Genomic DNA, 23,615 nt, shown 5'->3' with positions numbered 1-23,615 from the left:
GTTAGTAAGAATCAAAGAAAGCAAAAGAATATAACTAAAGTATAACCAATTAGTAGGAAGCCACATGGTTTCCAAATATATAGTGCAAACACATATTCAATCAGGCTCTTTTTAAAAAGACACAGTTCAGTTGGAAAGATTTTTACATTTACTGGCCATAGTAACATGTCCTCACCGCTAGTGTTGGGGCTAGAGAATGACACGGGGAAAAATTTTTCCCGGTCCCCGCAGGAACTCAATTTCCCCGTCCCGTTCCCACAAGTTTTTGTCCCTGTCCCTGTTCCTGCCCCATTCCTATAAGCTCTGTCTTAACTACACAAGCCTCAAACACTTATGATTTTTAAGTGTTTGGAGCTTGTGCAGGTGAGGACAGAGCTTAGGCATTGGTGGAATGAGGCATTATAACATCACAATCTGAGCTCTAGAATGTTGCTACTTATGATTTTAAAGTGTTTGAGGCTTGTGCAGATGAGGACAGAGCTTAGGCATTGGTGGAATGAGGCATTATGACATCACAATCTGAGCTCTAGAATGTTGCTACTTATGGTTTTAAAGTGTTTGAGACTTGAGCAGATGAGGTCGGAGCTTAGGCATTGGTGGAATGAGACATTATGACATCACAATCTGAGCTCTAGAATGTTGCTACTTAGGATTTTAAAGTGTTTGAGACTTGAGCAGATGAAGACAAAGCTTGCAGGCATGGGGCAGGGACAGGAAAAGAACTCGCGGGGACGGAATGAGAAAATGAGTTCCCACATGGACGGGGAAAAATTTGTCCCCGCGTCATTCTCTAATTGGGGCCACCTTAATCATTAGCAGCATTGGTTGGCAAAGAGCAGTTGACATCAGTGCAAAAAAAAAAAAAGCACCGTGTCCAGATGGCCATACAAACTCAAAGAATCTTCAGGGTATCCTTATATTTGCAGGGAGGGTGAACAATTTTCAAGTAGATCGTTGACAAAGATTTCAATTATGCAGTTTACAGGAAGGTTGTGGGAGAGGTGGTGCTAGTCATCATAACTGTTGAGTTTAATTATCAAAATCGGGGGTGGGGGGAGTGAGGGGGGAGAACATGACAGAGCCTAGAGACCAAAAAGCTGAAGGTTCATGTAGGGACCCAAATATCTTTGTATGAGCCCGGAGTACTCTTGTGCTTTAATCAATGATAACGGACTCCGAACTCTATCAGATTCTGGGTTTGAAGTTGACTAGGTCTTAATTGTTCCATTTGCCCTAACAGACATTATCTACTCTCTAACACTGCCCCCCCCCAACCCCAAGGACGTTTACAACCCGCTCTTACCCTTTACCCTGACCTTACCCCTGAATTATGCACAGAAGAGATGTCTGTGAAGCAGCATGTCCATTTTTTCACCGTAGTTCAGGTCAGTCTGACACCCACCCTCCTTTTCTCCCTTGCCGCTCTAAGCGCTGAGCAAATACAAAAGCCCAATCTCGCATCAGATCACTCCCCTAATTCAGACTCGTAGAATTGCCAGCGTGGTCTCAGGGGTGCCCTTTCACTCGAGAAGATGGCTCTTTTCATGGTGCGAGGGGTAGGCGACGAGGTCCTGCACGCAATCAAAGGCAGGCATTGATAGCGATACATTTACTAGTCACCAGATGGAGAAGCCATTGAGACTCTGATCTCCTGAAACAGTGGCAACGCCCAAACTCTTCACCTCCACTAATTAGGTTCCGCTTCATCTCTGCTGCAAGTCTGGAAAATTAACTTTTTTTTTTTTCTGTTACCAATATAAAAGTTTAGTGCTTCCATCATTTTTTCAACACGGGAACTCGGGAGATTTAATATCTTGCTCCTCCTTTGTAATCATACTAATGGATGTAAATGTATGGTATTAAGTAACCGATGCAGCTGGTGGGGGAGAGGGGGGGGGGCGCAAAAAGAGTTTTCGTAAAACTGCAGGAATCCTAAGGTTGGAATAAAGATCACCCTCGTCATTCAAGGGGTAAAAATGCCTTCTGCCTTTCTCCCTACATTAGGGTTTCCATAGAGAAAAATAAATGACTTTTCTCCAGAGCAAAATTCTTCACAAGGGGGGGGGGGGTTAACCCTTCCCTTCCCCCCCTTCCCTGCCCTTTTATTTAGTTCCATAAATTAGAACAGTCACCAAGGAGGAAAATGAGAAATCTATCAGGAGCCATCCATTCCACAAAGACTTCATTCTGTTGCCTATTTGGCAGGGTCTAACGAGCATCTGATCATGGGGCAATTAAAATGAGAAAAGAACCCCTATCGAACGGCAGATGATCTTTCTGAAGGGAGATGCATGAAAATCCATCTCATACATATTCATGGTAGAGATCCTGAAAACCTGACCTGGCTCCGGCTCTCGAGGACCGGAATTGCCTACCCCTGGGTTAACATGATACTCGAGTGTACTCCTTCTCACTCACAATATTTCTCCTATTGATAATGTGTGTACTGTCATCACTTTGTATTACTTCATGTCTGTTATTACATAATCATATGTATATACTATCATGATTTGTACAGTTAAATGGTAAGTCTGTTAATTTATATCATATTAATAAAATCTATTTTAAAAAAAAAATCTTCCCATCCACCTCCGGTACCTTTTTCGGAGCCCCCTGGACGGCGGACGGCAAATCTCCAGCAGCATAGGGCAACTTGTGATCTCTTCGGCATCCGGCTGCCCTGCACTATTGGAGATTCATCGTCCGCCGTCCAAGGGGCTCTGAAAAAGGTACTGGGGGAGGGCATGACTTCTAATCGCTGCATAGGCCGCCCTATATAACTAGGCCACGCCCCATATGCAAATTTGCAAAACCCATGTTTAGGCTGCGGCCTATATAAGGGGAAATACGGTACTTAAAAATTTGCAATTTATATACAGCAAATCTACTTTAGCTTCCCCCCAAAAAACTTCATCAGCACCCCAGCAGTCTTGTGACCGGACAAAGGTGGCTCCAAGTTGCTGCACAAGACACAATGAGCCAGGAGTTCTATTTGTTATTAAAAATAAAAATAAATTTAAAAAAGAAAGAAAGGGGGAAGGGAGGGGAGGGAGGAAGATGGTTGACACAGTTGTAAAACATTAGCAAAGGGACTTGGTCCACAAAAGGAAGAGAATAAAGAAGCCTGAATAGTGATCAGTTACTCAACAAGGGCTTTGCCTTTGTACAGAATCGAGAATTAAAGCCTCTCAGTTTTCCCTCACACTGATAAATGAACTGCCTCTGTTCTTTCTGATGCAATAGCCTCTCCCATATTACTGGATAAAAGGCAAGGGACAGTGACTCCCAAAGTGCTTCACCAATGAATTAAATCGTAATTGGGTTTCATTGCTTTCAGCAATCTTCACATTACACATCTGCGCGTACTGTAACCCAGTGCTTCCCAAGTCGGTCCTGGAGTATTCCCCCTTGCTGGTCAGGTTTTCAGGATATCCGCAATGAATATGCATGAAAGATTTGCACAAAACGGAAGCAGTGTATGCAAATCAAGATTATGCATATTCATTGTGGATATCCTGAAAACCCGACTAGCAAGGGGGGGTAACTCCAGGACCGACTTGGGAAACACCGCTGTAACCTCTAACAACAACAAAAAAAAACCCATAGAATTTGCATAAAGCATTTTGTAATCAGGAGAATACCATGGCAACCACTTGATGCCTCTATGTGGAAAAAGTAGCTGTTAGTAAAGGGCGGTAGGGAGGGGGTGGGGAGGGTGAATTCTCAATCAATTCTCAAACGATGAGGGTGAAACCCTTAGATCCCACTGTATAAGCGCAGCCTTTTGAGACAAATTTTCGGTATTAAAACGTATAGGTTAAAATCATACATTAGATCCACAGAATATAACAGACCATCTGTGAGCTTTTCTGGCACACATACAACAGAGAGCACAGTTAACACAGAACATGCCTGTGCAAGTCCATGGATGGCTACAGAGAAAGAAATGCAATTTCCTTTGGACACACTCAAACTGGTAACACAGCAGGGCTGTTGGAGCGGATGGGAAATAGCTGATGCCTCATTCTAGGATATACTGTGTGATCAGATCAGATATTTTATCTTCTCCCTCCCCCCCCCCAAAAAAAAAAAGTGTGGGAGTATGTGTGCATTTCCACTGAAATCAAATCTGTGGTCGAAATTCATCACTCAGTGTCAGCCAAAACTAGATGCTATGGCCTGAACTAGGGTTTGCCAGATTTTTATCCGGACACCCTAGACCCGCCCCCAGGACCACACATCTCCGCCCCAGTCCTGCCCTAGCTCTACCCCCCCCCCTCCCCGCTGCCTGCTTTGGTCGAGGAGGCAATCTGCGCATGCCTGTCACACGCATGAGCGGATTGCCTCCTGCCCAATGCGATTGAGAGGAGGCTTTTCAAAACCTGGACAAAAGTGCCGGGTTTTGAAAAGCCGTCCGGACATGTCCTCAAATCCGGACGTCTGGTAATCCTAGCCTGGACCACCCTGCCCCAGAAAAGGAATAGCCTCCCCACCATACCTGTAAGCCCTCTACAGGGCCTACCTGACAAGTGGTTCTCCAGGGTTGCTCCTGCCTATGCCATCTCCACTGTCAAAATGGCTGTCACAACTCTGGGGGTGGGTTGAGGGAGGAAAGTGAGCGGAGGCTGCTCCTGCTGGTGTGAGCCTAGAGGAGCCTGCTCCTGTTCGAGGGGGGGAGAGAGAGGCACACTAAGGGGAGACAGAGCAAAGTTTTGGTTTCAGTAGGAAATGAACCAGAATACAACCCAGCTTCACGGGGAGAACTAGAAACTTTTCCATTCTATGACACACCAACAAACTTTCCTGCCAAAATTCAAATTCATAACCAACGGACCTCCCTGTTCTCAATCGTCAGTGGACCCATTATACGGTACTCTCCCGATATTCACGGGGGTTCCGTTCCAGGAACCTCCGCGAATTTCGCCTGTCAAAAAGCAGGAGAGGGCAGCTGGAGCGCCGGTGAATGAAGAAAATCACTCGAGGTATGCCCCGACCGCCCCTTCCTGTTACTAAAGTAAGGCTACACCAATCAGGAGCTGCTTTGACACGCAGCTCCTGATTGGTGTAGCCCGACTTTAGTACAGGAAGAGGAGGTCGGAGAATACCGCAAATTAGTGCGTCCGCGAACCGCAAATTCGCTGGGGAACACTTTATATTAAAAAAAACCACCACTGCAGACCTCATAACATACTCTGAAGAAAGCCACAGCATGATGGCTGAAATGTTTTCTTTGATTTCTGCATCCAAAATGCCGTCACTCTCTACTCTTTTTTTTTACATTAAAAAGGTTCTTCTTCACCCAGAGAGTGGTAGACAACTGGAACTCTCTTCCGGAGTCTGTTATAGGGGAAAACACCCTCCAGGGATTCAAGACAAAGTTGGACAAGTTCCTGCTAAACTGGAACGTACGCAGGTGAGGCTGGACTCATTTAGAGCACTGGTCTTTGCCTGAGGGCCGCCGCGTGAGTGGAATGCTGGGCAGGATGGACCACCGATCCGACCCAGCAATGGCAATTCCTATGTTCTTAACTGCCAAGCATTCGACTAGTTTCTAGTTTTTCTAAATCACTTTTCATTTTGACTACTCCCTTCTGGGGTGTGCATTGGGTTGCAGATCTTTGCGACACCCACAAAGAAAATGTGAAATCAAGAAAGGCACAGCTCTATATGGGATTTTTTTAAAAACCCACCTAAAAACCTCGGGCTAGATTCACAAAGCAAACCGATCGTGTACTGATTGGTTTGCGACCCCTTAGCGATCAAATTCCCCTCCGGCCCGATTCACTTACCTCCCTGCCGTCCATCCTCCGATCCGCGTATGCAAATGAGGAGAGGGACATTCAAAAGTAGGGAAGTTAGCGATTCACAAACCAAAATTCTCAATCCGACTGGGCTGGCCGATCAACTCCTAAAGCAACTACTGGGGACCAGTCACAAGCCTCTCTACCGACTCTCCTGCTTCTTTGCTGCCTCTGCTGCCCCGATCTCGCTGCCTGTTTCAGGGACTGCGGAAGCCATAGGGCAGGGGGAGAGCAGTGTCTGTTGGCTCCCTGACTTCCAATTATGCAGCATACATCTAGCAATCAGTATTAGTAGGACCCAGTATTAGCAGTGGATACGTTAAAAACACATGCCGCTCTCAAAATATCTGTGCACTGCCGTAGATCTGCCACTCAATTTTCATACAAAGGCAAAACGACACAAAACCTTCTAAATGAGCATTCAGTGCAATAAGGCGGCCAAATACGAGAAAACTGATCCCTGCTGCAGCCCCGCTTTAAACCCGCGGGCTCACACTGCAGGGAAGGAGGGAAGAGGCTGCCACCACCAGGAAGAGGCTGCCGCCGCTGGAGATAGGAGCAGGAGAGTTGGACCCGAAAAAAACCCCAGTTAAAAAAAAAAAACAAAACCACAAAAAACGCACGCGCAGACCATCTGCAGGGAAAGCATGCGCGGGGATCACACACCAGCGATCCGTGCAGGCAGATGGGGGCGTTCCTCCGATCGCCCTCATCTGCATATTTTTGTTTCCTGAATTTGTCGGGCCTGTCCGGATCGGGCCCGATTGGGGAGGTTAGTGAATCCTGGCCCTTGATCAGTTCAAGTTTACACAGGAGAAAAATCAGTCTCCGCAGACCAGCATTATAAAGTGGAAATGCAGCGATATCCGATAGCAGACATCTGGTTATCTAACAGATAGCACACAGGGAACAAGTCTGGAGGTCTCAGAGTACTGGCTAGCATATGTTATACAATCTCTTTTTTTCCCGTTTCTTTGCTCTAAAAGGTAAAGAAAAAAAAAATGAAACAAAACACAAAATTAACTCAAAAAAATATGTCAAGAACGGGAACGCTGCTCTAGATATTTATGGTCAAAATTAAAACCAGTGGCGAGAGGCCGGCCTAGCAGCTCAGCGGCAGTGCTGTGGGTGGGGATGCTGCAGAGAGCGAGTCCAATCAAAACATAGAAACATAGATGACGGCAGAAAAGGGTTACAGCCCATCAAGTCTGCCCACTCTGCTTACCCACCCCCTGTCTATGCCCTAATGACCCAATTTCCTTATCTTGACCCTCGTAGGGATCCCACATGGGTATCCCATTTATTCTTAAAGTCTGGCACGCTGTCTGCCTCGATCACCTGCACTGGAAGCTTGTTCCAATGATCAACCACTCTCTCTGTCAAGAAATACTTTCTGGTGTCTGCAGCAGCCACTCTCTCCTCCTCTCCCTATTGGCTAAGGCTCTTAACATTTGCATCTCCTCTTCCTATAGTCTAAGGCTCTTTACACCTGCATTGTGATGTCATAGAACTTTCTGATTATAGAAACATAGAAACATGATGGCAGATAAAGTCCAAATGACCCATCATAGAAACATAGAAACATAGAAGATGGCGGCAGAAAAGGGCTACAGCCCATCAAGTCTGCCCACTCTGCTTACCCACCCCCTGTCTATGCCCTAATGACCCAATTTACTTATCTTGACCCTCGTAGGGATCCCACATGGGTATCCCATTTATTCTTAAAGTCTGGCACGCTGTCTGCCTCGATCACCTGCACTGGAAGCTTGTTCCAATAATCAACCACTCTCTCTGTGAAGGTAGGTATTACACTGGGCAAGGGCAGTGAGAAACCAAAGGCTGAAGCCACACAGGGCTTATATGGTCTGTGTCCCACAAATGACAAAAGACAGGTGAAGCTTCAGCAACGCCACAGTTTTGTGGCTCACTTTATTGTCATGTGCGACTCAGGGAGGAGGGGAAGACATCTTGACCCAGTTTCCGAGGATTTTAGGCCACTACATTAACCACTAGACTCCTGATATTCTGCATGCTTTTTTAGATTCTTTAAAATTTGTATTCTGTATTTCTTATCTTCTTATTACTTTAGGTTCTTTAATTTTTTAATGCTGACTTTTGATTAAAATGAATACTCAATTAGGGCTCCATTTACAAAGGTGTGCTAGTGGTTTTAGCGCACGCTAAAATGCCTCGCATGCTAGCTGCTACCGCCTCTTTTTAAGCAGGCGGTAATTTTTCGGCTAGCGCGCGCTATTCTTGTGCGTACGCTAAAAAAGGAGCCCTTAATAGTATGTTATTCCCACCCACCCACCCCCCAAGCAGCTCCTTGCAACTCTGGCCAATGGAGGGTTAAGTGACTGGCCCAGAGTCACAAGGGCCTGTGCAGTAGGAAAATAAATCAATCACACACCTTTAAATCGAACAATTTTTTTTTTTTTAATTCAACTTTCAAAATGCAGACCTAATCAGACAACAGATGCGGTAATTCCATACTTACCCCCTCCCTTTTACAAAACCGTAGTGCGTTTTTTTAGCCCTAGCCGCGGTGGTCCGACACTCATAGAATTCCTACGAGTGTTGGAGCTGTTACTGCTACGGCCGCCCGCACTACGATTTTTTTAAGGTAGGTCTTGGGCCCTCTTTTACTAAGGTGCGCTAACCGAATAACGCGCACTAATTGATTTAACGCATGCATGTTAGCCTATGGATGTGTTAGCATTTAGCGCGTGCTAATTCGATTAGCGCACCTTAGTAAAAGAGGGGGTGGATTTATATCACAATGGTACATTCTGAGCACCCACTCATAATGAATTCTGGGTATATCTTATACTATAAAGCAACCAATAATTGTATATTTTATGTATGTAGGTAAATTTTACCTTGAAAATGGTCCAAAGGAATTTCATAAAATGGGGTGAATCTACAGTTTTCAGGTGCAAGAAAACAATTTAGCTAGGTCTGAAATTTGGCAAAATTCATCTGGGGGGGGGTCACTGGGGGTTTTTCCAGTGCTCCTGCCTCCCCCTGCAGCCCACTGGTCACACATTCCACTAGGATGCAGGGAAAAACAGGACTGAAGGTTAAGGCACTGTCTGTGAGTGACTGAGGAAAGAGATATAGAATGCAAAAGGGAGAATACAGCTGAACTTAATACACGCTGGGGGAGCCATAGAAAGTGATACAAAGATAACTGTAGCCCACTGGTCGGACATTCCTAATGAAGCTTAGCCAGCCAATAGGCTGCAGCGAAAAGCAGGACTGAAGATTGTTAAGGAATTGTCTCTGTAGCTTCTGCTCCCACCTACCCCTATAGCCCATTGGTCAGACATTTCTAAAGAATCTTAGCCACCCAATAGGCTGCAGGGAAAAGCAGGAATGAAAGCTGCAAAGGCATTGCCTCTGTGGCTACTGCTCCCACCTCCCCTGAAGCCCATTGGTCAGACATTCCTAAAGAAGCATAGCCAAGTCAATAGGCTACAAGGAAAACCAGGCATGAAGGTTCATGTCTCATAACCTATTGGTTCTGCTCCTCTGCAGCTTATTGGCTGGCTAAGGAAGCAGAACTGCAGTGTAGGTAAGGGGGCGTGAGATAGATTGTGAGCCCATCGGGACAGATAGGGAAAATGCTTGAGTACCTGATTGTAAAAACCGCTTAGATAACCTTGATAGACAGTATATAAAATCCTAATAAACTAGATATGGAATGTGAAAGGGAGGACACAGCTGAAGTTAATGCAAGCTGGGGAAGCCATGGAAAGCGATACAAAGATAACTGCAGCCCAGTGGTCAGACATTCCTAATGAAGCTTAGCCAGCCAACAGACTGCAGGGAAAAGCAAGACTGAGAGCTGATAAGGCACCATCTCTGTAGCTACTGCTCCTGCCTCCCCCTGCAGCCCACTGGTCAGACATTCGTAACAAAGCTTAGCCAGACAACAGGCTGCAGGGACAAGCAGGACTGAAGGTTACTAAGGCACTCTCTCTGTAGCTCCTGCTCCCGCTACCCCTGCAGCTCACTCACCCTATTTCTCCAAGCGAAGCTCGGTCTTCCAGGTACTCTAAGCCAGTGTTCTTCAACCACCGGTCCATGGACCAGTGCTGGTCTACAGAAATTTCCTGCCAGTCCACAGGGCCAGCATGTACATCAGGCCCAAAACAGTGTTCTTCAACCGCCGGTCCACGGTGCGATCGATGCGGCATTATCTTCAAGCCAGCTCCCTCTTCCTAACTGATTCGGTGCACAAAGCCACGGGCAGTGGCTCCTACGGGCATCCTGCGCCTGAATCGGAAGCCTTCTCTCTGACGTTGCAACGTCAGAGGGAAGGCTTCCAGATGAGGCACGGGACGTGCAAGGTGCAATTAGTACTATTATGGGGGCGTGGTCTGGGGCGGAGGTTGGGTAGAGATGGGCGGGGTCTGGCCCACGACTTAGCCCAGTGTTCTTCAACCACTGGTCCACGGACCGATGTCAGTCCACAGATTAATTCTTTTATTTCTGCCGGTCCATAGGTGTAAAAAGGTTGAAAAACACTGCTCTAAGCTATTCTAAGATATTAGCATATATTTTTTGGTGCACTGAAATTTAGGCACACCAACTTGCGTCAGAGTCGATGGCCAGTATAAATTGGGATTTATTAACACCTCTTTCATCCAAAGCAATTTACAATACATTGGACAGTAATCAGGAACTCTTTTCTCTCTATCTGTTCCAGCAGGCTGCCAATCTGGTACCGGGAGCAATGAAGAGTTGCACAGAGTCACAGGCTGGGATCACACTCACAACCTCAGGGTGCTGAGGCAGCATCTCTAACCACAAGGCTACTCCTCCCCTTGGTTTAAGTTGGCGCAGAATGAATGTACAGTGGTACCTTGGATTACGAGCATAATCCGTTCCAGGAGCATGCTCGTAATCCAAAATGCTCGTATATCAAAGCAAGTTTCCCCATAGGAAGTAAGGGAAACTTGCTTTGATATGTTTCCACCCCCCCCCCACCTTCCCCCCCGAGGCCAGCAGCGCTGCTCCCCCCCCCACGAGAACCGGCATTGCTCTTCCCGAAGGCCCCCCCCCGCAAACCGGCACCCTCCCCCCCCCTGCGATCCGGCACCTCCCCCCGCCGCCATCGGGCACCCCCCCCCCCCGCCGCGACCTGAGGTCTCCCCAACCCACCCGAACCCTCTTCTTACTTTTCTGTAGCCTCCGCAGCGGCACCGGCACCAGCATGTCCTGTGCGTGGTGCCGGTGCCTGAAGATCTGCTTTCTGTGCTGGGCCTTGAGAGTTCCCGTTCGACGTGAGAGTTCCCGTTCGACGTGAACTCTCAGGCCTTGCACTGGAAGCAGATTTTCAGGCACCAGCACCACGCACAGGACATGCTGGTGCCGGTGCCGCTGCGGAGGCTACAGAAAAGTAAGAAGAGGGTTCGGGTGGGTTGGGGGGACCTCAGGTCGCGGCGGGGGAGGTGCACGATGGCGGCGTGGGGGGGTGCCGGATCACGGGGGGAAGGGTGCCGGTTCGCAGGGGGGGCGCTCGCAAATCGAAGCGCGCTCGGTTTCCGAGGCGCCGATTTTGCGAATGTTTTGCTCGTCTTGCAAAACACTCGCAAACCGGTGCACTCGTAAACCGAGGAACCACTGTAATTGATAAACTTTCAAAAGTTGTGTGCATTGCTTGGTGACACACCCAAGCTCCACCCACATGTACCCCCCTTCCCCCCCCCCCCGTTGCAGTTCCACACTATAACCCTTAGGCACTACCTTATATGTGTAACTTGCAATTAATGGTGCTTCCGACATGCATAAGTCGCGCTTAAGGCTAGATACTAGCGCTGTACTGAATATTTTACTATTCGGCAGAATACGAATAATGAAAAAATATTATTTGACTAAATAGAAATAATGGGCATTGAGCGTCAACATAATAATGAAAGAAGCAATGCAAAATCATAGAGCAAGTGATTATTTCGGTCAGATTTAGCAAATTTAGAGTCCCAGATTATTCATATTTTAATTTAAATCGCTATTCAGCCAAATACGAATAATATGTATTCAGGACCAGGGAAATACTTTTAAAACCAATAGGAGGAAATATTTTTTTCACTCAGAGAATAGTTAAGCTCTGGAACGCATTTGCCAGAAGTTGTGGTAAGAGCGGATAGCGTAGCTGGTTTTAAGAATGGTTTGGACAAGTTCCTGGAGGAAAAGTCTATAGTCTGTTATTGAGAAAGACATGGGGGAAGCCACTGCTTGTCCTGGATCGGCAGCATGGAATGTTGCTACTCCTTGGGTTTGGGTCAGGTACTGGTGACCTGGATTGGCCACCGTGAGAACGGACTACTGGGCTAGATGGACCACTGGTCTGACCAAATAAGGTATTCTTATGTTTTTACCACATGAAACCCTTGGCACCTACAAAATAGGTAACAGTAAGTGCTTTTGTGGTGGTTTAAAAAAAATATAAGCTTTATGGCCATATGCTAATGGTAACATTAGCACATGACCATTAATTTAAAAAAAAAATGGAAAATCGGCCATTTTACTTTTACAGCAAAAATGGCCTTAATGCAAATGTGTGTGGGGAGTGGGGGGGGACCCCATGTAAGTGCACGCTAAAGCCACTTTTTGCTGCAGCTGAGTTAAAGAACCCCTTAGGGTTTCAAGCTTGTTCTTTTTGTTTTACTGGAAAATACAGTATGGTAGAAAGGGTAAGGCTCTGCCAAATATTAATATTTGATTTAGAACATACGAATAGCCTTACTGGGTCAGGCCAGTGGTCCATCCAGCTACGCTAACTGCTCTTACCACATTCTCTGGCAACACGTTCCAGAGCTTAACTATTCTCTGAGTGAAAAAAATATTTCCTCCAATTGGTTTTAAAAGTATTTCCCTGTAACTTCATCGAGTGTCCCCTATCTTATGCGAACCAGTTAGCGCGCCGCAAAGAGGCTGTGATAACCAATTAGCCAGAAACACCCACTCTCCGCTCCCCTGAAATGCTCCCTCCAACAGAAATTTTTAAAATATTTTTTTCTTTTGCGTGTGGTTCGCGCACACCAATTTGGAATTTACCACAGGGCGCCTGAGTGCGCTTGCGCTTACTGCAGTTTTAGTAAAACAGCTCCCGAGTAATAACCAGCACGCTTCAAAAGCGCAAACCTACACCTAAATAAATAACCTAACCTACATCAAACGCGAATGCGAACAACGTGAATTCATAGACTGTCCTTTCATGGAACCTGCACGGCTAACAAATATAAACAAGAGTTAAATGAATGGACGTCTCTCCAACCCTCGCTGGCTATCTCCAGAGCACATTTCGCTCTACGTCTTATTTGTTGGGTAGCTCAAGATTTTCCTGCATATGGAGGCACAGATGTAAGCAGAACCCATAAAAAAAACTGTTTGCAATTAAACTCCCACTTCCATGACATGATTTGTCAGTTATCTGAAATTAGATTGTATTGTTCAGGGATTGACAAGAGAAAGAAAACATCGAGACAGATTCTGCACGCTCGCGAGCAAACAAAAAGACGACGGTGAGGAGCCAGGGAAAGTATGCCAGGACCGCTGGCAGAAAGGGGACGGACTGGTAATAGGGGGTTCATTACTCACAGGACACAAAAGAGGCTGACAGAAGAGGACCCCTCGGTCTGCTCAGCCTGCCCATTTGTGCCTGCACAGAGAGCCGTCACAGGTCCTCCATCATCCGTGGCCTTTCTCCCCCTACTCCTGTCTTTTTATAACCCGCCCTCAATTCCACAGAAGCTTACAAAAGCAGGAGAGCAACTGTTCTGAACAAAAACTCTTCCAGCAACACTACCATAAAACTCTGGAGCATCTCTCTAAACAGGAAAAAAGAAAAAAAAAAGAGAGTCAACAAAATGTTTCTTTTCCTCCCCTTCTCAATGTCCTTTTAACTTTTTTTTACTCCGATGGATTTTATTTTCCCAACCTAATCCAGCAGCGATTTTCATGCTGCCGTCGGGCCCTGCAACGCTCTTTGATAGGCTGCCGCAAGTTCTCGCGGGATTCGGGATTTTCACGGCAGCCTATCAAGGAGCGGTGCAGGGCGGGCCGGCAGCACAAAAAGCTCACTGCTGTGTGCCGGCCCGGGTGCGCCACTGGCTACTACATTTACAATCTTCGGGAGGATTTCAGCACGGGATACATGCTGGACCACCAGGGAACAGGTATGCGAGGGAGAGAAGGAGGGAGGGTGGTATTTATTAGTGTCAGCCGGGGCAGGAGACAGGAGGGATCCCTCCTGTCCCAACCTACCACTAGGTGGTTTAAGTTATGGGGAAGGGTTAATCTGCTGGCTGGGTTAGAGGGCAGAGGGGAGTACGGGACAATCAAGCCATTGTGACATCACTGATAAGGTTGGTTCTTTTTTAGAGGGAAGAGGGTACAGGGAAGGAAGGTGGGACAGTGTTCAGAGCCTGGCAGGGAGGGGAGCTTGGTTCACAGCCTGGTAGGGAATGGGATTGAGTGCAGGGAAGGGGGCTGGGTGCAGAACCTGGCAGGGCAGGGCATTGAATATTAAGCCACCCGACTTATATTCGAGTCAACCATTTTTATTTACTTATATTTTTATTTATTTATTTATTTTTTCTCTCCTTTTTGGGGGGAAATGGAGGTCTCGACTTATATTCAAGTATATACAGTACCTCCAGTGCATTTATGCCACAGAGGTATTTAAACGTCTCTACAAATCTCCTCTCTCCCGCCTTTCTTCCAGAGAATACAACTTGAGATCCTTAATTCTGTCCCTATATAATTCTGTCCCTATATGCTCTAGGACAGTGGTCTCAAACTCACACCCTTTGCAGGGCCACATTTTGAATTTGTCAGTACTCGGAGGGCCTCAGAAAAAAATAGTTAATGTCTTATTAAAGAAATAACAATTCTGCATGAGGTAAAACTCTATAGTTTATATATCTTTCCTTTTGGTTAAGTCTTAATAATAATATTGTAATTTATAGCTAAAGAGACATAGGATCAAGAAACTGTTTTATTTTACTTTTATGATTATGATAAACATACCAAGGGCCTCAAAATAGTACCTGGCAGGCCGCATGTGGCCCCCGGGCCGCGAGTTTGAGACCACTGCTCTAGGACAAAAGCCATTGATCATTTTAGTAGCCACCCTCTGTCCCAACTCCGTCCTGTTTATACTTTTTCAAGGTTTGGTCTCCAGAAATGTATACGTTATTCTAAATGGGGGTCTCCCCCAGAGACATGCACAGAGGCACTATCACCTCCTTTTTCCCACTGCTCATTCTTCTCCCTGTGCACGTAGCATCCTACTGGCTTTTGCAGCTGCCTTTTCCGCTTGACTACTTAAGATCATCAGATACGATCACACCCAAGTCATGCTCTTCTCCGTTTCCTTGCATACCCACTCACCCTTCCCCCCACTTTTACTCACCACTCAGTGTTTTTGCCTCTTCTGCACTGATTCCTAAGTACATCTACCAAACTAATAAGACTCACTTCAAGTTATAAATGAGTAACCTAAATAGTAGTTATGCTCAGAACAACTTGTACAATCCAATGAGAATTCTGATTCCACTTCCTCAAAACGAGTCAGCAGTGTTGGGATTCTTCATCATTCCCCATAACTGGAAAGTACTCAATATATATTTTTTTAAAGAATTTTTCTTTGTTTTCTTATATTATCTCTTTATTATAATTTATTTATATTTTATAACTTCAATATAGCTTAAATATAGCTTATATGTAGAAAAAGGTTTAAAAGTGCATCACTTATCTTAAATCCTTATCGGTTCCCCTTCCCGACGCGTTTCGGAACTCTTTTTCAAGGTCAGGGGAACAAGAGATAAGGTTAATCCTCAACCAAAGTCTTACTGCCGCTGGCTATCAAAGAAAATGGCTGCGGCGTTCATTTTCTTTGATAGCCAGTGGCAGTAAGACTTTGGTTGAGGATTAACCTTATCTCTTGTTCCCCTGACCTTGAAAAAGAGTTCCGAAACGCGTCGGGAAGGGGAACCGATAAGGATTTAAGATAAGTGATGCACTTTTAAACCTTTTTCTACATATAAGCTATATTTAAGCTATATTGAAGTTATAAAATATAAATAAATTATAATAAAGAGATAATATAAGAAAACAAAGAAAAATTCTTTAAAAAATATATATATTGAGTACTTTCCAGTTATGGGGAATGATGAAGCATCCCAACACCGCTGACTCGTTTTGAGGAAGTGGAATCAGAATTCCCATTGGATTGTACAAGTTGTTCTGAGCATAATACTATTTAGGTTACTGATTCCTAAGTGGCATACATACATTTGAGGTCTGGTGAAAAAGTTCCAGGACTGATTTTATAAAAAATTAATTTAAAACAATCTGACAGCTTATTCCATTGGGTCCCCTTTGAAGCATTCCCCTTCACTGCATATACACTTTTCCCCAATGTCGTTTCCATTTCTGGAAACAGTCCTTAAAACGCCTCTTCAGGATCCGCCAAAAGTTGCTGCGTCAAATTTTGTTTTTTGTCGTCAATGGTGTCGAATCGCTTTCCTTTCAGCGTAGATTTAAGTTTAGGAAACTAGAAGAAGTCAGCAGGGGGCTAAGTCAGGAGTCAGGCGGCAGGGGAAGAACCATCATTGAATTTTTTTGCGCAAAATTTGCGAATTTTGACCCATTCAAAACACCTTCCATGACTCATGACATGCTCCCCATAAGCCACTTTCAATATTTCATAAGTTTCTGTAGCGGTCTTACCCAGTAGCGCTGCTCATTGAGGTCACACATGATGAAAAATAGACAAATCACGAAAACATAACTCCCCAAAATTACTGTAGCTCGGACACAAAAACAGATATCAATAAACGGGAAAAATGGCACCTAACAACAACTAGACACATTGTACATATTACGGGGGAAATAAATAAGTGTCTAAAGTAGAGAGTTGTGCGGGGAAAGAAATCCCACCCATCCCCGCCAGGATCCTCTCCGTCCCCACCCATCCCCGCAAGGAATTACCTCCATCCCCGCCCGTCCCCATAAAAAGCAGCAATTACTTCTGACAGGATCATCAATGCCACAGTTTCTTTTGTGTTTGCGCTGCTGTTTTCCTTGTGGAATCTCTTTGGTGGAACCCTTTTTTTGTTTCCTGTTCAGGTAATTAACTTATAGAGCCCGTCTTTTACTAAGGCTGACATGTCCATTATATTATATGGACGAACCCTGCTTCCAAAGCCTTCCATCCCCGTGGGAGTCCCGTGGACCAGAGGGGGTCCCTGTGGGAGTCCCGTGGGTTAGGGGGGATTCCCATGGGACCCCCGCAGGACTCGTGGGATTCCCGCTATCCCCGTTCCCGTGCAGACCTCTAGTCTAAAGTTCGGCACCTAACTTATTTAGTAAATAGGTTTCAATAATGAGCTTTAACAAGCTCATAATTTAAAATAAAAATTAATTGGGAGATAGGTACCTATCTTAGGCACGATTCTACAAATGATAGGCGCTAGAGAATGACACGAGGACAAATTTGTCCCCATCCCTGCAGGAACTCAATTTACTCGAAACCCCCCCTCCTCCCCCCAAGGCCCATCAAGTCTGCCCACTCTGTTGACCCACCCACCCTCCTAACTACCCTTTGAGAGATCACACTCTGATGTCCCATTCCCTCTTAGAGATCCGACATGAGCATCCCATCTGTTCTTAAAATCTGGCACGCTACTGGCCTCGATAACCTGTGCTGGAAGCTCATTCCAATTGTCAACCACTCTTTCAGTGAAGAAGTACTTCCTGGTATCACCATGAAACTTCCCGCCCTTTATTTTCAGCGGGTGCCCTCTTGTGGCCGAGGGTCCTCTCAGAAAGAAAATATTATCTTCTACCTCAATACGACCAGTGATATACTTAAACGTCTCAATCATGTCTCCCCTCTCCCTACGTTCTTCGAGAGAGTATAGCTGCAATTTGTTTAGCCTTTCTTCGTACGATAGATCTTTGAGTCCCGAGACCATCCTGGTGGCCATTCGCTGAACCGACTCAACCTTCAGCACATCCTTACGGTAATGTGGCCTCCAAAACTGTACGCAGTACTCCAGATGAGGCCTCACCATGGTTCTGTACAATGGCATTATAACATTGGGCTTCCGACTAACAAAGCTTCTCCAGATACAACCCAGCATTTGCCTAGCCTTGGATGATGGTACGTCCCAAACAGTGGAGAGATTAGTTGGGCAACGTTTAAGTTAGGCATGACTCTGGAATGGGCGCCCAAGTGTGATTTGACATGCAATATGCACTTAACTTTAGATGCCTATCTTTTTTAGGTACCATTTACGGAATCTGGCCCTATATGCAGGTACTTTCTCTGTTCCAGCACCTGGGGCCATGGAGCGTTAAGCGACTTGCCCGGGATCAAAAGAAGCTGCACTAGGAATTGAACCCAGTTCCCTAGGATCAACGTCTGCTGCACTAACCATTCGGCTACTCCTCCAATCATATCTACAACCTCTCATGCAGCACTTTTCATTTTATTCCAACAACTTCTTTAAAACAACCACCGAAAGAAATTCATTCATATGAAACTTTTGACTAGAGAATGACACGGTGACAAAATTCTTCACCGTTCCCGTCCCTGCGGATAACCGCGGGAAACCATCTTCATGTCATTCTTTAAGGAGAGAGGGAAGAATCAGAGTATGAATGGCCACAACCACTGACCCGCAAGCTTTGCTTTGAAGAATGCTGGCGTAGAAGGACCGAGGTTGAAATAGACACTACAGAATGACAGTCTCTGGTATCCAGACAGATATTGTGATGTCATAATGCCTCATTCCACCAGTGCCTAAGAGCCAATCACATCAGTGATGTCACAATGGCTTCATTATCCTTGGCTCACATAAGAATCAGAGTATGAATGGCCACAACCACTGACCCACGAGCTTTGCTTTGAAGAATGCTGGTGTAGAAGGACTGAGGCTGAAATAGACACTAGAAAATGACATGGGATTATTTCTTGCAGTTATCCGCGGAGATGGGAATGGTGATGAATTTTGTCACCGTGTCATTCTCTACTTTTGACCAAGACTCAAATAGAAAGTCACTCGAACAGCAACTGCCAAAAATGCAGGGAAGAGCGCTGCACAAACCTCAGGACTAGAAAAAATAATTTATCGTTTGTGAGACGTACCCTCAGTGTGAGGTAGTAAGCTCTGAGAAGTCGGGTGCCCCCAGCCTACAACGAAGCATGGTACTGAGCTTTACAACTTGTGAAGCCGGTTTAAAATAGTTAAGCTCTGGAACGCATTGCCAGAGGTTGTGGTAAGAGCGGATAGCGTACTGGTTTTAAGAAAGGTTTGGACAAGTTCCTGGAGGAAAAGTCCATAGTCTGTTATTGAGAAAGACATGGGGGAAGCCACTGCTTGCCCTGGATCGGTAGTATGAAATGTTGCTAGAAACATAGAAACATAGAACATAACGGCAGAAAAGGGCCACGGCCCATCTAGTCTGCCCACACTAATGGCCCACCCCCTAACTACCTCCATGAAGAGATCCCACATGCCAATCCCATCTTTTCTTAAAATCTGGCACACTGCTGGCCTCAATTACCTGTTGTGGAAGATTATTCCAGCGATCAACCACCCTTTCGGTGAAGAAATATTTTCTGGTGTCACCATGAAATTTCCCACCCCTGATTTTCAACGGATGCCCTCTTGCTGCTGTGGGTCCTTTAAGGAAAAAGAGATACTCTTCCATCTCGATATGGCCTGTGACATATTTGAACGTCTCGATCATTTCTCCCCTCTCTCTGCGTTCCTATTGTGTGGGATTCCGAAATCTTACTATTCTTTGAGAGTCTGAATGGAATCTTGATACTCTTTGGGGTTCCGGAATGTTGATACATGGGGGAAGCCACTGCTCTCCCTGGATCGGTAGCAGGGAATATTGTTACTCCTTGGGTTTTGGCCAGGTACTAGTGACCTGGATTGGCCACCGTGATTATGGGCTACTTGGCTTGATGGACAATTAGTCTGACCCAGTAAGGCGGTTCTTATGCTTTTATGTGAGCCAAGTATAGGACAATCAAGCCATTGTAACATCACTGCTGAGGTTGGCTCTGAGGCACTGTGGAATGAGGCATTATGACAACACAATCTCAGCTCTGGAATGTTGCTCTCATTGGGGTTCCGGAATCTTGCTATTCTTTGAGATGCTGGAATGTTGCTACTCTTTGGGTTTTGGTCAGGTGACCTAGATTGGCCACCATGATGATGGGCTACTGGGCTTGATGGAGCATTGCGCTGACCCAATAAGGTTAGTCTTATGTTCTTATGCTCTTTTTGAACGATTAGTGTTGGGTTCCCGAGGAAAGGGCATTTGTCCCCAAAACCAAGCGTGGTCGAACCTTAAAAGAAGCGAGGGAGTCTCAACAGAAGAGCGTGGCTCCCATAACCTTTGCTCAAGTCCTCAAGACGAATCCCGGATGAAAATTTGAACAGCTAAGCACAGCTTTTCCGTGACTTTGCAATTTATTTCATTTTGAGTGGCTCCTTATGGAGGAGAGCACAACATTACCTCAAGGTTATTATATCACTTGATATTTATTTAATCACGTTTAATTGTCACAGGAACACATGATGATAGTGTGTGGATAATTGGCGAGTCTGGTTCTCACTTCGGTAAAGCCCGGCCAGTAAAGCACTGAAGCGGTGGTTCCTCGGCACCCGACTTCAGAGCTTACTACCTCACGCTGAGGGTACACCTCCCAAATTATAAATTTTCTTTATAGCCCCGAGGTTTGTGCAGTGCTTTTCCCTACATTTTTGGCACAACATTCAAGCATCTATAGCAGCTCCTAGGATTATTTCTTTTGGCAAGACTCAAATGAAGCAACAGCATCACAGCCAAGGCTGGGGACAGCGATAATTCAGGGGATGCCAAGAGATGCCACTACTTCCACATGAAATCGAAAAAAGCAAAATCAAGAATCTTTGCATATAAGCGCACGCACACACACACAAAGTTTAATTGGAAACAAGATGGCGTTATTGCTCTGAATCCAGTCTTATCAACATAAAGAGGCTTAAAGCTGTCATCACCCAGAGACTCCCTGACTGGCACCGTCAGCCTAGAGGTTAACAGAATGTGGCACGTCAATATAACCAGACACTGCACATCGGTGCGATGATGTGTTAAGCCTGGGAAACTCAAAAAAACCAAAAACAACTGCAGACTATGTACAAGATGCAGGCCCTGTTTATTTCAAACTTTAATGGTATATACAACCTTATTACCAAACCAGGAACCCGACACGGTCCGTGTTTCGGACAACACGCCTTCTTCAGGGGTCCGTGGTAGATAAGGTGTTATGACAAACAGCGTTAAAAGGAACAAACGAGTGCCCAAAAAAAGTAGTGCTGGATTATAGAAAATCGTTGCAAATGCAGTAAAAAAAAAAAAAACCTGGGAAACTCACCAAAATGGCGCCTGCCGTGTTTCACTTTGTAGAGGGGGAGGAAAACATATTTTGCTGCACAAAAACAAAGATATTTAATAGATAAAGGAAGATTGGCTTGGGATGTCATATACAATGAAAGGCATTTACGGAACCCCATTAAATTAGGATACCAACGCGTGCCATAATTATACTCCAAAAATACATACACGGCCATCTCTAGGGTGGAAAGGTTAGCTACCAATTTTGGTGTCCCATTTGTATAATCCAAAGGGCTCAGAACTAAAGATATCACACACAGAAGAATACGGGTCAATCACATAGTAACACAGTAAATGACAGCAGATAAAGATCTCAATGGTCCATCCAGTTTACATGCTTTACAATTTTATTATTACATTAAAATATATTTTGTGTGTTATTTCTAGGCTACAGACCTAAGAAGTCCACCCGGTACTGTCCTTAGATTCCAATGACCGGAGTTGTTGTTGAAGCTCACTCCAGCCTATCTGAACCATCTCATTTGCGGGATTCAGTCCGTGAAAGTCTGCCCATTCACATTCTAATTAGAGATCCTCTGTGTTCATCCCATGCTTTCTGGGGTTCAGGCACCGTTTTCCTCTCCCCACCTCCCTCGGGAGGGCATTCCAGGCATCCACCACCCGCTCTGTGAAAAAGAATTTCCTAACGTTACTCTTTAAGTCTACCACCCCTCAACCTCAATTTATGTCCTCTAGTTTTACCAATTCCCTTCTCTAGAAACGATTTGGTTGTATATTAATATTTAAATGTCGGCACCATTATCATCCCCCATCCTTCCTCTCATCCAGAGCATACACGCTGAGGTCTTCTAGTCTCTTCTTATACTTTCTGATGCAAACCCACCAGGAGATTTAAGACTTGCCCCCATCTGTATTCAGCTTTCTAGTATTAAGGAGGAGCTTTGTAAATTTAAGTAGGAATTGGATGCAACTAAAGCATTTTCCATCACTCCACAGAAACACACCATTACCACTGCCTCAAAGAATAAAACAATCCAGGAATAAGTAGACTCAGGTAGACTGCGACATGTAACAAATATCCACCCTCACAATTATTGCCCCTACAAAATTATTTTGCTCCATTAGAGCATTGCAGTGGTCAAGAAAAATAACTGAGATGGATCTAAAACCAGTGAAAGTAACTCAAGAAGAAAAGCACCTCCAAAGGAAAAATAAGAAAGTTCAAAATTATTGCTATTATGGGATTCCAGATGGTGTGCCTTGAAACTAAAGCACCACAGTGATTGCACTGAATAAAAGTCATCCTGATTGGTTGGCATGGGAATTGACTGAGAAGTATTTTTTCTTATTGGGTTGTCTCTATATTGTGTTTCCCTGAAAATAAGATCTACCCCGAAAATAAGCCCTAGCATGATTTGGGGGTAGGTCTTAATATAAGACCTAGCATGGTTTGGGGGTAGGTCTTATTATAAGCCCTACCCCAAAAATAAGCCCTAGTTGAAGTGTTTATTTTTGGGGTAGGAGAAAGCAAAATAAAAGTCCACTACTGATACGGGGATCTTCCTATATGCCGCAGCAGATCCTTCCATCTCTCCCTCCCCTCGCCGACCGCGAGACTGACATATCATTACCTACTTCCAAAAGTCAGCGTTGCGGCGACAATCTAAATGGGCTGCTGCGGGCCTTCTCACGTCAGGGCGTTCCTTTGCCGCATCACTGATGATGTGTTCAGCAACGCAGCAATGGAACGTCTAAATGTGAGAAGGCCCGAAGTAGCCCGTTTAGATTGTTGCCGTGATGCTGCCTTTTGGAAGCAGGTAATATGTCAGTCTCGTGGTCTGCGTGGGGAGGGAGAGATGGAAGGGTCGGTGGGGGTTCGGCTGCACGGCAGGGGGGATAGAAAGATGCTGTGTGTTTGTGATTGGGCAGTTTCCCCAAAAATAAGACCAAGTGCATTTTGGGGACACAAAAATAATACAAGAGACAGTGTCTTATTTTTGGGGAAACACGGTATCAGTAGGAAACCCAGCCATAGGGGATACCAAATCTACACAGTTCAAACCACAGGAAGAAAGGTGGGGCTTCTCTAGAAAGGTCTGGCAGAGATTCATAACCTTCTGAAACTGAAGGGAGAAAAAACACATAAAAAATAAACAGTTATAGGCTAAAATTTGAAGATGTCAAATTGTTACCTTTGGTCTCAGTGGCTTAGTAAGGGTGAGCGGCGCCTCTCCTCCGTCTCTCCCCCTGCCGCCCACGTGCCCACTTCCCTCGTACCTTTTTAACTTCTCGGTGTGAGCAGCATGCCCACGTCGGGCGTCAGCTCGCCCTTTGATGCCGCTTCCTGGGTATGTGTCCCGGAAATGACATCAGAGAGAGCGTCGA

General features: G+C 45.4%; 1 protein-coding gene across 2 annotated transcripts in view; it reads right to left on the bottom strand.

Moving 5' to 3' along the window:
* FAM222A (family with sequence similarity 222 member A) overlaps window positions 1–23,615 on the bottom strand; it is a 324,715-nt gene that overhangs the window by 254,358 nt on the left and 46,742 nt on the right. The gene's annotated exons all lie outside the window — the stretch shown is intronic.

The sequence above is a fragment of the Geotrypetes seraphini genome, chromosome 8, assembly GCF_902459505.1.
Source record: "Geotrypetes seraphini chromosome 8, aGeoSer1.1, whole genome shotgun sequence".
Lineage (NCBI taxonomy): Eukaryota > Metazoa > Chordata > Amphibia > Gymnophiona > Dermophiidae > Geotrypetes > Geotrypetes seraphini.
This window is presented reverse-complemented; position numbering and strand designations above follow the sequence as displayed.